Genomic DNA, 15000 nt, shown 5'->3' on the forward strand with positions numbered 1-15000 from the left:
GTCATCCACATACAGTACTGTTTCGCTGTATCACAGCTCATCGGTAGGGGCTAGAGTAGCAACTCAAACCAAGATTTAAACACGACCGCTTAGTGTTACCATCCATTCACGGCCAAAAATGTTTTGTACTCGACCTCCCATTTTATAATGCAAATTTTTCAGATTTTCATTAAATTTGATTATCTAGTGATCACAACGAAATAAGTAATATTCAAGGAATTGTTGTTGCTCCGTCAAGGCATGAAATGACGCTCTGCGCAACACCCCTCAAGATGAAATATCGGATCAAGTAAAGATTAGATATCCCGTAACAGAAGACGAATACTGGCGCACATTTTGTTAAATTACATTCGTTTTGTTATATTAAAAAGTTTTGTGTAAGTAGAAAATATTTTTTTTAGTCCTTAAAAGTTTTGGAAATATTTAATATTAAAAAACATGTTTTGGAAATATATTTTTTTTTTCTTTTAAATCTTAAAAAGTTTTGTAAATATATATATTTTTTAAAATCTTGCTCTCGAACATTCGACCATGTCTGCTATTTTACGTGTTTACAAACAGCCAACAGCAATGTCCAAGTCGAACAACCGTTGTCACTTCAAATGTGCGCCAGTATTCGTCTTCCGCTACGGGGTATCTAATCTTTACTTGATACGAAAAATCTTATAACGTATTTGATTCTTGTAAAAGTAGAAGTTTCACGCATAAGAGATCTTCTGGAGCAGTAGAAAGATACAACCATTTTCCAGCGACCTTGTCAAAGGATTTGATATAAGTATACCGTTTAAGATCTAGAATAAATGTTAGTCCCAGAAGCTTATCAAAGCAGGCTGATTTCGCAAAATTCCAATTGGGGAAAGTTAAGATCAAAGTGTTGATGATGAAAAGAGAGTAGCTTGGTTTAATTAGCCACTCCCCCCCCCATTGCAACACAATGCGCAAGGTCAGAAGAGAGAGAATCAGAAAGATCTTGGTCACTGTTGCTTTCGGAGTGTTGCCATAGATAGTGGCCTCATCTATGTAAAGCTTTAGACATTTCAAGAATAAAAATCAAATAATAAGTTTTAATCAAAATTAAAATAAAGGTTCTAGACATAACATTTGGTATCATTTTTAGTGTACGAGTATATATGAATTTTAATGCACACACGCACACACACACACACACACACACACACACACACACACACACACACACACACACATATATATATAGTCTTTGAAGTTTTTAACATTTGAAACTATACAAAAAATTATTTTTTATCATTCGTTAAAAAAAAAAAACATCTAGTCAGTAAGTCATTTAATCACCTGCAATCACTGCATCAACTCTCAAATTTACTATAATACCAATTTTTTTATTTTTCAAGGGATCATCAGTTGTTTACCATGAAACACTGTTTCGGGGATTTAAAAACAAAACAGTGTATTACATCATGGCTCCCAATATATATATATATATATATATATATATATATATATATATATATATATATATATATATATATATATATATATTAGTGTTGGGGCGATTAATAGAAATCGGAAAAATCGGAATATTTTAGGCTATCTGAAATAGAACATATACACATCAAATGCGTTGCCGATAAAATGGTTAGATCATTCTACCGTTCCAATAGTCATCTCATTCTCGATGCAATCCTTTACTTATGTAAAAACCAAATACGTCATAAGATGGAGTAAAGTGACCACATCTGGGGAGGAGCTGCTGACGGAACATAAAACTGACTTGGAAATTTGGTGAGTGGTATCCTTGTCTCCTCTCCGCTGCCTGGTTGTGGGCCTCTCTCTCTGCTCTATCGTTATTTTCATGGCGTCTGCTCGATTGAGCTTCAGTTTATGGCACCCCCTGTAAACCATTAGTGGTAAACACTCGATTAGCTACAACAATTATCAGCAATTTTTCTTACTCTCTATCTGTGCATAAAACTTAACGAAAATTGCACTAGCAGAGTTTTTCATAGAACTGCTTATCTGTGAAACACACTACCTACGGAGCTGCTTCCCAGCTGATAATAATATGGTTGTTTTCAAGTTCAATGTGAACAGGTTCTTTATGATAAATAAAGTAACCTATCCTATTTCCACCATCACGGTAACCATTTAGTGTTATACTTGAGTGACCTCGAGTCTTGATAATCGATGACTATATGATTTTTAAAAAGTGCCATGATTGGGATCTGTGCTTAAGAAAACTATTCATCTGCTCAGTAAATATTATCTAGACAAGCAAAATAACACGATATAACTCTAACAAATGACAATTGGCTAGTCATAAAGAATAAGTTTTTGTTTCAGTTTCAATGTTATTTGAATCTGATTATGATTTCTGGTGACATAACTTTTTATGTAAGGTGCTTTCTTATATAGGTTTCACCATTTATGAAGGCATGAATGTCACTCGAGGATAAGGGTACAGCATGTAAGATAGTCGGTCAGATAACAGCGTAATGATCGATAGTGGTGGAAATTAGGTAGAATTGGATTGTTTAAGAGGACGGCTCAACAAGAATTTGTTTACATTTTACTTGAAAACATCATCTAGCAATCAGCTGGGAATATAGTTTCAAAGGCGACCAGTTCTAGGAAAAACTTTGGTCATGGAATTTACATTTAGACTTAGGCACAGATAGAGAGCAGAAGAAAATGTTGACAATGGTTATTTTGTGTATATTAAAGCTCCGCTGAACACCTGCCATGGCAATAATATGGAGAAGAAGTAGACCCTTCTGTGGTTAAGGATGAAAATGCTATTTAAAATTTAAGCGAGACATACAGACAAAACCTCTGTTAAAGATGTTTAGATGCATCATTGAAAAAGAGATATTTCAAAATATTTGCTAAATTTCAACTGTGTTTTTTTTTCTTTTAGTTTATTGTTTTGATACTTTATTTTCTAAATGTAATCTTTGAAAATCTGTCAGGCGCTATAGAATAAGACAAATTGTCGACATCCCATCTTTTTTGCGTGTGACAGACGATTTATTACACAGATGTCATAACGATAATGGCAAAGATGCGTGATGCTGGGTGATCAAAGACAATGCTAAGATTATCGGTTGAATATGAATTCATTTGTTAAAAAAATAACTGCATCACTTTGATCATGGTGAGGAAAAAAACATACAAACTCGCATCTATATAATAGTCTCCTTTTTTTCTTCCTTAGTTCGTATATTAAACTTAGTAAAAAGCCTACTACAATTTTTGAAGGCCAAACTGTTTAAAAAAAAAAAAAAGGCCAAATTCGTGAAATATGGCTTTTTGCGTTTTGTTGCGTGTTATTGTTTTCTTTTCAGTCAAAAAAACTTTTTTTTACACTCTCCAGAAAGATATTTGTTGAATAAATAGATTTCTCATTACGTGGAATATCCACGGGTCCTGTTACTATGTACTAATCTAATTTTTAATAACAGCTAAAAGCAATTTTACGTGCAGTTGTGTATGTGTATGTTTTTCTTTCATTTAAACTACGGTATTACTGGGCGAATACTTAATATAGTCAGATGCTACTTATACAAGAGAAAAGCCCAGGTAGTTCTCAATGGTTGTACAACAAAACAGCATGACAATATGCGGATGTACTTCAAGGGTCGATCGTTGGACATTAATTGTTCTTAACATCTTACGTCCAAGGATGGAATACTGCTGCCATATCTGGGCAGGAGCTGCTAAAAACAGCCTATCCTGCCTTGACAGAGTACAAAATAGACTTCGTGGTTTAGTGGGGGATGCCCTTTTCTCCACGCTGCAATCTCTCTCCCACAGAACAGACGTTGCGAGCCTATCCTTGTTTTATCGTTATTTCCATGGCAGGTGCTCGTCTGAACTCCAATCTCTGGTCCCCCCTCGCCAATCTTTCACGAAAAACACCCGTCTAGCTGAATCCACTGTGAAAAATTTCCCCCACTCTTTATCTGTGCCTAAATCAAAACGTGGATTCCATGAACAAATCTTCTTTCTTAGAACTGCACGCCTATGGAACTCTGTTCCGTCTGTCTGCTTCCCACCTGACTACAACTTGGATGTCTTCAAGTCCAACGTTAACAAATTCCTAATGAACCGCCCCTTAAGTAAACACTTCATCAAATCTCCACACTAACGTAATGTACTTGCAATAACCCTAATCCCTGAGTGGCTTCCGGGCCTTGATAAGTGGTGACCACTGTGTAAAAAAAAACATTCATAAACAATGAAATTGTGCATTAGACGAACATATTCATTGATGACACTACACATGTGGGTAAAACGAATGTGCACATATCAAAGACAATGTCTGAAACCTTAGAAAATGACGTAAATGGATGGTAACATTTAATGCCACTAAGATGAAACTCTTTACCGTTAACAATCACAAAGAACATTTCTAGACAGCAATTGCCACGTATAATAACACTCTAATTGAGAGTTCATCGCTCAAACTCCTCTGCCTAACATTTATAGGTAAAAAATTAAAACAAATACATAAAAGACACTGACAAGGCTTCTTCAAAGAAGCTGTCCCTCTCTGCTTGTAAAATACTCATATATAACAGTATCCTATCTATCTATCTATCTATCTGTTGGAGCGATAAAAATATAGAAGGGAAACACGACTGCGTTTGATGAAAACCGGTTTTCTTTTTTTGTTCTTGTAGTTGTCCAGTTGTATATACATCCCCAAAGTGATAGAAGCCTTCTACATGTCTGAAAGTGGCATAATGTTCAACGAGCAAGATCGGAGATGCGCCACTGTACAACTCATAGTCTTTGCAGATATTCGTTATGACTACAGGATCATTTCCAGCAGCCTCAAAATGCAAACCCAGACGGTTCAACGCATCGAACGACTCACAGTTATAATCTTTGGTGAAATTTCAAGTGAGGACCATATCATGCCACCTCACATCTTCAAAGTCGGCTTGAAAGCCAATACGAAGGTGTACTTGGATATGCTGAAGAGTGTGATGATCCCCTGCTGCAATTAGGTAGCTGCTGGCAGACTGGGTATTTCTTTTTGTCTTTTCAGTTTTAAGCTATTTTTTTTAAATGAGTTGAACACTAGGATATTTCAAGTAAAAGTCAAATATGAACAGATAAAACTATAGAGGAATAAAACGTGAATCAAATGCGGTACAGGTAGTTTAAGCAGTTAAATTTAATTTAACTTAAATTTGGGTTTTTTGAAAAAATGACAAGTGCGGACTTTCTTTTTAGCGGAACTATATATATATATATATATATATATACATATATATATATATATATATATGATGATGATGATGATGAAAATGATGGAAATAGTATTCCGACAAAATAGAGAAAATAAAAAGGAACAAACCGTATTATGTGTTAATCAACTTTACGTCTTTATTTCGAGACTTCCTCTGGATGAATTCATCCAGAGGAAGTCTCGAAATAAAGACGAAACGTTGATGAACACATAATACGGTTTGCTCCTTTTTATTCTCTCTCTCTCTCTCTCTCTCTCTCTCTCTCTCTCTATATATATATATATATATATATATATATATATATATAATGGTTGTATCGATTCGTTTCCTTGATGTAAATCCAATGAAACTCACGTTATTATAAAAGAGTGCTCAGTGCAGGATAAAGCTGGTATATAGTCTGTTTATTATATAAACATTATTGGTTACATATGCGAATACATGTTTCAATGGAATCCTAATTCAAGGATAGGACTTCATCAGACCAAGAAAGAATCAATGTCGATTCTTTTTGGTGGGATGAGGTGATATCCTTGAATTAGGATTTCACTGAAACATGTATGCACATATGTAGCCAATAATGTTTGTATAATAAGCAGACTATATATTAATATATATATTAATTTTAAACAAATAATTGTTTATTTATTTTAGAAAATCTTGCGTTGTAATTTTGGCTTACATATATATATATAAATATATATATATATATATATATATATAATATTAAGTAAGGTGGTTGATAATTTATAATTAAAATTAAAAATCGGTTTCATAAAGAAGAATAAACAAAATCAATAAATTGTACGATCGTTTCGGAAACGATGTTTTTATTGTGATAGACATTGAGTCATGCACAATAATTTTACCATATATTTTTTGAAACAAAGTCTCCTCATCAGCAAAAATATTGGGTGTTTTTTTTTCTAAAGACACCAAAAAAAAACTAACATTTTTTAAGTAAGGCAGATGTATCTGGAAAATATTTAAAATATAAAGGAAAATAGTTACATTTTGATGTTGATAAACAAAGTAAGATAAAATAAAATAAAAATAAAATAAGATAAAAGGTGGTTGAAGGGTAAGGTTAAGAGAGTCTAAATTTTAAATATTTTTAACAAAAATATAAATACTTTTTAATGGTTCGCCTTCTAAAAGTCGTACGTATCATCGTCAATGCCTTCATTAACTAGCCGGGTGTTTGGATGTATGTGGTCAGCAAAAATGAAAGTGGTAATAGGCAAGCAGGCTCGAACACGTACCACGAAGGCGGAAAAGAACGTGAAAAAACATAACATCTTTTCCGTTGCGTCCATCGCCAAAGCGGAAGTGGTGAAGATTTGAATTAAGGCTAGTCAATCGAAAATAGGGGATGACTTTCGAATATATCGACAAAAAAAAAGCGACCCCTCCCTTGTAGAAAAGTGCCTAGTTCAGGGTGAAGGAATTGATGTTTTTAGCCAATTTTTCGATATTTGTCGTCTGAAGGGTTGAGCTTAAAACGATACCGATGTCGTGAAAATCTGTCGCTTCTGTCGAAAGTTTTAGGCATACATACATGCATACATACATACATACATACATACATTTAAACAGACAGGTGAGATTTATATTATAGATCAATAGAATATACTCCAACAAACTCCTAATACTTCAACATAAATAATCTCGATAAACAGGGTAAGTAGCAAAACTACCCGCCTTCACTGTAGACGTTGGACCCCGGTGCTGGAGTGCTTTCCATTCTGAAAGCTTCTCCTCTCGAACTGCTAGACTTAGGAATGCTCTCCCTGTATCCTGCTTCCTCGACTATACTAACATACATAAATGTAAATGTAATACGAAAAAATATCTTGCTGCTTAACTCCCTAGTTAGAGTGTCTCTGTAGATATCTTCCCTAATTCACAGTATGTCCTTATATCTCAGGGGGAATTTGAGGTATATAAGAATAAAGGGCGGCAATGGAATGGAAAATAAACTACGGTACATAAAAAATGTCAAAATAGATTTAAAATTTTGAATAATTGCTCCCAGATAACGACATGTTTTGACGCTTATAAATAAATAAATAAAATAGTTTACGTCGTCAGTAACAACTAACTAATAAAGAAAATGTTCTTCCGGCTATACATCAAAAGTGGGTTTTATTTCTTAAGCTACCAAGGACGTTATCAGATTCGCCAAAGAGTTATGTAGGACCTACTCCCATTTACTTTTTTTATATATACAGCAAGGTGTCTGTAGGCCACAAATACCAGGACAGCACACATGGCTTGAATTATTAGCTTGCTCACTCGGATCTTGTCATCTATTTTGATAAGCAAAAGGCCGGCCCCAGTCAATTGACTTTCAAGCATCGGCTCAGTAGACGATGGAGGAAGAAGTTGAGCTGGGCCTATATTCGCCGTGATTTAATTGCCCGCGACAGCCAATTTGAGTGAAGTTACCAGTTGGGCGAGGTCTTATTAAATCGTTCTTGCTTCGTATCTGAGGGGTCCTTTGAGGATAATTGCTCGATTTGAGGGATCTTCGAGAAAAGGGATAGTTTCGTTTCGTTTTCTTTTTCTATTTTGTACTCTTTATAGTTTCTCTTGATTATTACAATCTCAGATAGCATTATCGCCTGACTATTTTCATAAAAATAAGAACGGTTATCACTAAGATTCGTATATCTATTGTATGCGTTTAGTGATGAGAATTACCTTTATGGATTACTAATCAAGGTTAAAACAACTCTAGGATAATGCTTAAAAAGGTGGGTATGTGGTCAGTTGAAATGATGACGAGTACAAGAAGATTGAAGCCGATGAATAGAATAAACAAAATTGGATTACTTACAAGGACAACGTGTACAGTTTCTGTCGCAAAGTTAAAGAAGAAAAATAATAGGAAATAATTCTAACTCGCTGGTTCTTTGTAGCAACAACATCTATTTCCTCATTCTCTCATTATCGCTGTGACGTCTCTCACGTGATCGTCTTCTCAAGTGTCCTTCATACCTCGCACGTGATCGCGAACGTTAGCCACGTCTCTCACATGATCGTTCTTTTCTTTTCTTATAGTCTTTTTTCTTTCCCGGTGACGTTATTTCGCATGAATTTACAAATGCACGTGCGCTATGTTATATAGTTTAAAACAAGTATTTGTTGACATTAGGTTTGAAAACTATCTGTTGTAATCTGCGGGAAAGCAGTCACATAGTAATACATTTCACAGATGGGATGTTTTCGTAACTAAATTATTGTAGCGGTGTGAGTTTAAAATCCTTCGTCGCCAGTGTTGTGACCTTGCAGAACGGTAATACCCAAGAGAAAACACCCGTATAATTTAAAAAAAAAATGTATTAGCAAAAGTATGTTTAAAAAAAGGTACGCCTTATAATTCTACAGAGCATAACTGCTACGAATCGCCAAGTTTGTATAATACCTCATGGAGCTGAACGCTTCTGCCTTGCACAATTCCAGGTCACTCTTAGACAACGTGTAGCACATGTAAGCCTCCCTCTGATATTCATGAAGGTTATCACGCAGAGAATAAATGAAGTTTCTCAAATGTGTTGAAGACAATTCAACCAGGAAAGAAATGAGTAGAAAGAGTCCGTTAGCCCTGTAAGGCAATCTTCTAGTAGTCAATGCTTTTCAGAAGATGAGTGGTCTCAGCAATGACAACAAATGCAAGTTCGGGCGCACAGAAGTAGAGAGTGTAAGCCATCTTTTTTTTATTACATTTTCACCCCAAACAAGGCACATTGGCACTTTGGTTTAGGGGGCTACTATCAGGGGCAGCAACTACTGGGGCACTATGTTGGGATTTGGGCAGCAAGATGTCGATTCACGTTACACTTGAACTTCTGCATGTCAGTACAGTTAGGGAAGCAGGAACCTGGAATGGAATTCCAGAGTCTAGCGGTTCTGGGGAAGAAACTACTGGAGTAGAAAGATCTTTTACATCTAGGGATCTCTACTGTGTGGGGGTGGGATTTAGCTGCCTGTCGGGTTTGTCGAGGGTGTCTACGTCGTGGGGGCATCTGACATCCAGCTCTAAGGTTCAGTTGGGAGACGCCTGCCATACAATGCGTCACAATGGAGTGTGTAAATGTCTCCACTGAACGATCTGTAAAAAATTGAATATCGAATGCAGTGGAAAGTGCTGGAAACATATACAAGAAAAACAGTTGAAAATAAGCCATATAGCATCCAGTGTGACTATGCAATCCTTATAGCTATGTGCCTAGAAAACAGAGCCATTAAACCTGAAATAGTGATATGGGACACGGAGGATAAAGAATCAATCCTAGTGGAAGTTAGTGCTCCTAATGATGATGGATTAAACAGTGCTGAGAAATAAAAGATTACGAAATACCAAAGTCTAAGCAGCTGGGATCTTAGGAAGACCTCTAGCATTCCAATAATTATAGTACCAGCTGGACTCATGAAAAATAATTTCAAAATCTGCCTGGCAAATATACCCGGTGAACCAAGTTCAAAAGAGATTTAAGCAATTGCACTTAACGGCGCGGTAAGTATTTTAACATGATTTCTCGGTTGGAATATATGAGCTATCAGCTGGATATCTGACATCCGGAAGAATGCCCCATCCTCAGCTTGAACAAACTGACTAGTAAATTGAAAAAATAAGTCTAATCGGACATAGCGAAAAGTAATAAAAACACCTCAAAGTCAAACCTTCGGTAGAGGCAGTGACAATATGATAACGTCAGAGTTACTCCGATTACAGCAACTGTGGCAAAGGTCCATTGCATATACAGACGCATTCATGTGTTCTAAACCAAAGCTGACCCGACTTCGTATGCAACCGCTGAAGATTGCTGTTCAGAATGTTGGGGTATTTTTTTAATCACGTTCACCCCTAACAAGGCATATCGCCACTTGGACGTAAGGGGTAACTATTTGGGACCATGCCTAGGAAAGATTAACAAGATGTTTGTTTACGATACATTTAAACTTCTGCATGTCAGTACAGTCAAGGAAGTAGGTAGCAAGAAGGTAATATCAAAATCTAGCTTTTTGAGAGAAGAAACTATTAGAGTAGGAAACTTTCTGGCATTTATGGACCTCAACAGTGAAGGGGTGAGATTTTGTTGCTAAGCGGCCTTGTATGTCGAGGTGGTACAAGTGCCACGAGTTCATCAGAGCACATTTCATTAAAATATTTGTAAAACGGGAACACATATGCAATATTGCGGCGATGAGAGAGGGGTTAGTTGACAAAGTGGGACCTGTTAGATGGATAACTCTTTTCTGGACCCTATCAAAGAGGGGGGGGCTAGTGGTAGACTCAACAGCCCAGATGTGGCAACAATACTCCATGCTTGGGTCAATGATGGCCTTGTAGAGGTATAACAAGAAGTTACGACCAATGAGGAAAACTTCATGCAACTAATGAGAAAAACTTCTGAGGCATTATGCACGTGGGCTCAGTACAAAGTCTTAATAAATGATAACAGCAATCACTAGCAGCCAACTAAAGTATTATTATCATTGTTTGTGATATAAAGCATGCAGCATTTAATCGTTGTTGCTATAAGAACTAAAATAGCAAATTGGAATTTTATTTGGTTTTATAATGTTGACAATGTTTATAAGTTTAAATATAAAAAGGCGACATTTTATAGTTGAGTTGAGAAAGGGAAATACGTTTATGTTGCTATGTGTATCTATCTGATCACAACGCGATATCTCACCAATCATCAGAAGCAGTTTACATGAAGTATTAGCATTTTTTAAAGAATAAAACTGTTTGTTTTGGGGAGTTTTTTAATAAAAAAATAATTAATTGGAGGAAATATAATACAGAAGAGATCGACACAAACTGAAACTTATTAAGACATAACGGGAGAATAATGTAGATTCTATCTTTTTATTAATACAGTATCAATAAATATATATATATATATATATATATATATCGATAATTAATTCATAATATAATAAAAAATAAAGTTCGCATGATAAAATATTGTATTTTTGCCCTAAAAGATTTTAAGAGACCTGCAATAAAGCGATGGACAGTGGAAATTCTACGATAAAGAATAAAATGTCATAACTTCGTGAATATCGCGTGAATTTGAATAAAATTTTGGGAAATAACTAACCTTAAAGCAGTCGCTTGATGATATAATTTCCATTTTGTTGTGATGGATATTTAGTGAAATATTGATATTTTACTAATCTGCAATAAAGCGATTATAGCGGAGTTTATATATATATATATATATATATATATATATATATATATATATAATGTGTGTGTGTTTGTGTGTGTGTGTGTGTGTGTGTGTGTGTGTGTGTGTGTGTGTGTGTGTGTGTGTGTGTGTGTGTGTGTGTGAATACACACACAAGCGCCCACACACATACATGGATGAAACACTGGTGTCAGTAGGTATTTTAAAAAAATACAGTAATATATATATATATATATATATATATATATATATTACAATGATATATATAAAATTACACTTATATACGAAAATACATTACACCTTCTGGCATCGTTTAATACCATATGCTATGCAGTGTTTCTTAATAGTGGAATCAATAAAAGGATCGAAATATGGGAAAATGTGTATGTAGTTATTACAATCTAAACACCTTACCATGTCTCGTTGTGTGACAATTATGTGGGAACCGAAAACAGCCTTACACATGTGCGTACTAAATCTTTCTTATTCATTTCGGTACCTATTTAGGATACATCCCAATTTCCGACAACTTTGTGTCAGTATCTTCCGGCAGGTTACCGTAGGTAGCCAGAGTATAGCAGACGACAAGTTTCAATGAAATTCATCGAAACAAGAAAATAAATTTTAAACTGGAAAAAGAATTTCAGTATATTATGTAAATATAGTCGATGCCATGGATGAATCGTGACTTTCTCTACGGAAAGAAAATTTATTGCAAAAATAAACGCAACAAGTGCGGCTATATGTCAAAGATGATTATCAAAAGTAAGACGCTTATGGAACAAATTTGTATGGCGATGAACCAAAACGAAATACAGAGTAATTGGGCATCGAGAAGGACTGACACTTTTTTCGCGACGAAAAATGGTCGTGCATCAAATGCTGGAGACGATATTATACTTGCGGTTCCATAACATCGCAACCGCAAATATTTTAAAAGCCAACCAAAAGAAGAATATTTCACAAAACAAAGTAAAACTTATTAAAACACCTAAACATTTATTCTAAAAAAAAAAAGTATTTATAGCATTGTTACGTCGAAAAATTGAATTTATTTATTTGAACTTTTTTCTTGAAAACAAAAAAAAAAATGTTTTTCTTGAAAAAAATGTTCATGTAATTACATTTTCTCTTGTCTTACAGTTTTGTTTGTCATTTTCTTTTTTGTCCTGTTTGATTAGAACGACTTGTTTTGAATTTACCGTCCGGCAATCTCCACGTCGACTTTTTCCATGCCAGAATATGCCGGAAATTGGGTCTTATTCTTGTTAAGTACCAGTTTTATTGTCTGTCAATATTTGGCACTGTAATGGTGTCTATTAGTTTTACTTTCGGTGATGATACACACAAAGTAGTTTATATCTTGAACTAATATATATGCAGTATTTATTAAGAAAATCTATGAACTTCAAAAATATAACCCAGACGAGTTTTGTGACTAGATAGAGTGTCATCGTAACATCAATGTGATGCCTCTCCGTTTGTTTTTATAGTGTTTCTGAATTAATACTGCGGATATCATTGATATGTTTTAAACCGTTGTTACGCCCCGGATATAAAGAGTAAACACTAGAAAGTCGTATGGTTTACAGGACTCAATATCTCACAAAAACCCACCACACTTAAAAAAAAAATAAAAAGTGGAAGCCAGTCTTCGCAATTGTCTGGCACCATTTCGTTCTTTTCTTTATTTATTTCGGTTTCTTTTTTCCTTTCCCTAATTCTTCTTTATTGTTTATTTAATAAGTAATTTCCTTTTCTTTAATTCGTAGTTTACTTATTGTTCTATCTTTCATTTTTCTTTTGGTCCCCCGACAAAAAGAGGGCGGACCTGTAAATTCACCCTTGCCCTCTCTTCCGTTTATCCGTTCGTCCGTGCGTCTGCCGAATTTTTCTCAATAACTACGCATTGGAATTTTCTGAAATTTTGCATTAACATTTAACATGATATGTGTAAAAAAGTAACAGAACGTACTTTCCGGGAAAACTCTGAATGTCCCCTAGGGGTGCCTTTCGGGTCAGAAGCTAAAATTGACACTTTTGCGCTTATTAAAAAAAAAATTGATGCCTTGGATTTTTATAAAACATTCTGAAAAGTTGTAACTAACTGATTTCTATACAATTTTGTGTGTCTATACTTGGCGATAATTCTTGGGTGTGCCCCAAGGGCTCTTTTAAGGCTAATAAAAACTCTTCATTTTGGGGACTATTTTACTATAATTGTCCAAAATTTTCTGTGTATGTCTATTTAGCAGTTTTGCATGGTGCTGAACTCAAATGTAAATATGTTAAGGCCTTGGGGACTTTTCGAGCTAAATGGGGGGGAATAATGATGGACTCATTTTTTCTTTTTTACATAGTGCAGAACTCAAATTTACATAAGTTAAGGCCAAAAACTGCACCGTGTGTTCATTTTCACCAGGATTTGACGTCCCCTGTGGACTTTTGGGGCTAAATGAGGGGGAGCAAATGCTGAACTTAGTCATTTTTTTAATTGCTTGTTCACTGTGCACTCACGGGTAAAACATGCATTTTTCACTTGTTTATTATAAATTTCGATGCTCTTCTTTTTGTCTTCTTTCCAATTATGATTCCGTCTGCCATTCTTTATAGAATTACTAGCATACCTCCTAGCGTTGCCCAGATTAATTTTATATATATATATATATATATATATATATATGTGTGTGTGTGTGTGTGTGTGTGTGTGTGTGTGTGTGTGTGTGTGTGTGTGTGTGTTTTGCCAGCAAGTCGTTATTTATACACGTTTGATTGAACACGACAAAGTTATTCCTTTTTCCGATCTTGTTGGATATCTTTTCTATTTGCCGAGCGGTCTTTTAAATTTCGGCAGGCATATTATATAGAATGGCGCCCAGATGTTGTTGATCGGCCATATTTTTCTCAAGCGCTTTCTATCGCGCATCCGATTATCGCCAGGAGCAATTGTTGTTGTTTTCTTTTCCTTTTCTTTTCCTTTGAGGCTTGGTGTATTTATAATTTATTTTCTTATATTTTTTTAATTGGCTATAAAGGTGGTGCAGGAAGGTTGGGGGTGAATTATTTTGTTTTATTTTATTTTTAGTTTCTATTTTCCTATTTTATAGTTTATTAATTTAATTACATGTTATATATATTATTCCTTAATTGGAATTAATTTTTGAGATGAGCATTATATATATTAGTTTTTATTTTCATTTTCGGACTATTATTCTCATCTTTATTAGTTGTTGTTTTTTTCTTTATTAGTTGTTGTTTTCACGACGTTTCGGCCAACTATTCCTCTGGCCTTCGTCAGGTGGTAACCGCGACGGATAGGAACTTCGAATCTCCTAACTGCATTCTCAACAATCATTGCCATCCGTAGTTGTTGTCGTCTCACCACGTTTTGGCCAAGTAAGCCTCTGGCCGGCTTTGGGTAGGATTGAAACCGCTATCTTCAGACAATGCTCATCTGGAACCGTAGAAATTCAGCGTCTCTATCAACTGCGCCACGGGCCCCGAAGGTGCAGTTGATAGAGACGTTAAATCTCTAAGGTAAGTCTTGACATTATCTTTCC

This window comes from Euprymna scolopes, chromosome 12 (assembly GCF_053919585.1).
Source record: "Euprymna scolopes isolate OS-2025 chromosome 12, ASM5391958v1, whole genome shotgun sequence".
Classification (NCBI taxonomy): Eukaryota; Metazoa; Mollusca; class Cephalopoda; order Sepiida; family Sepiolidae; genus Euprymna; species Euprymna scolopes.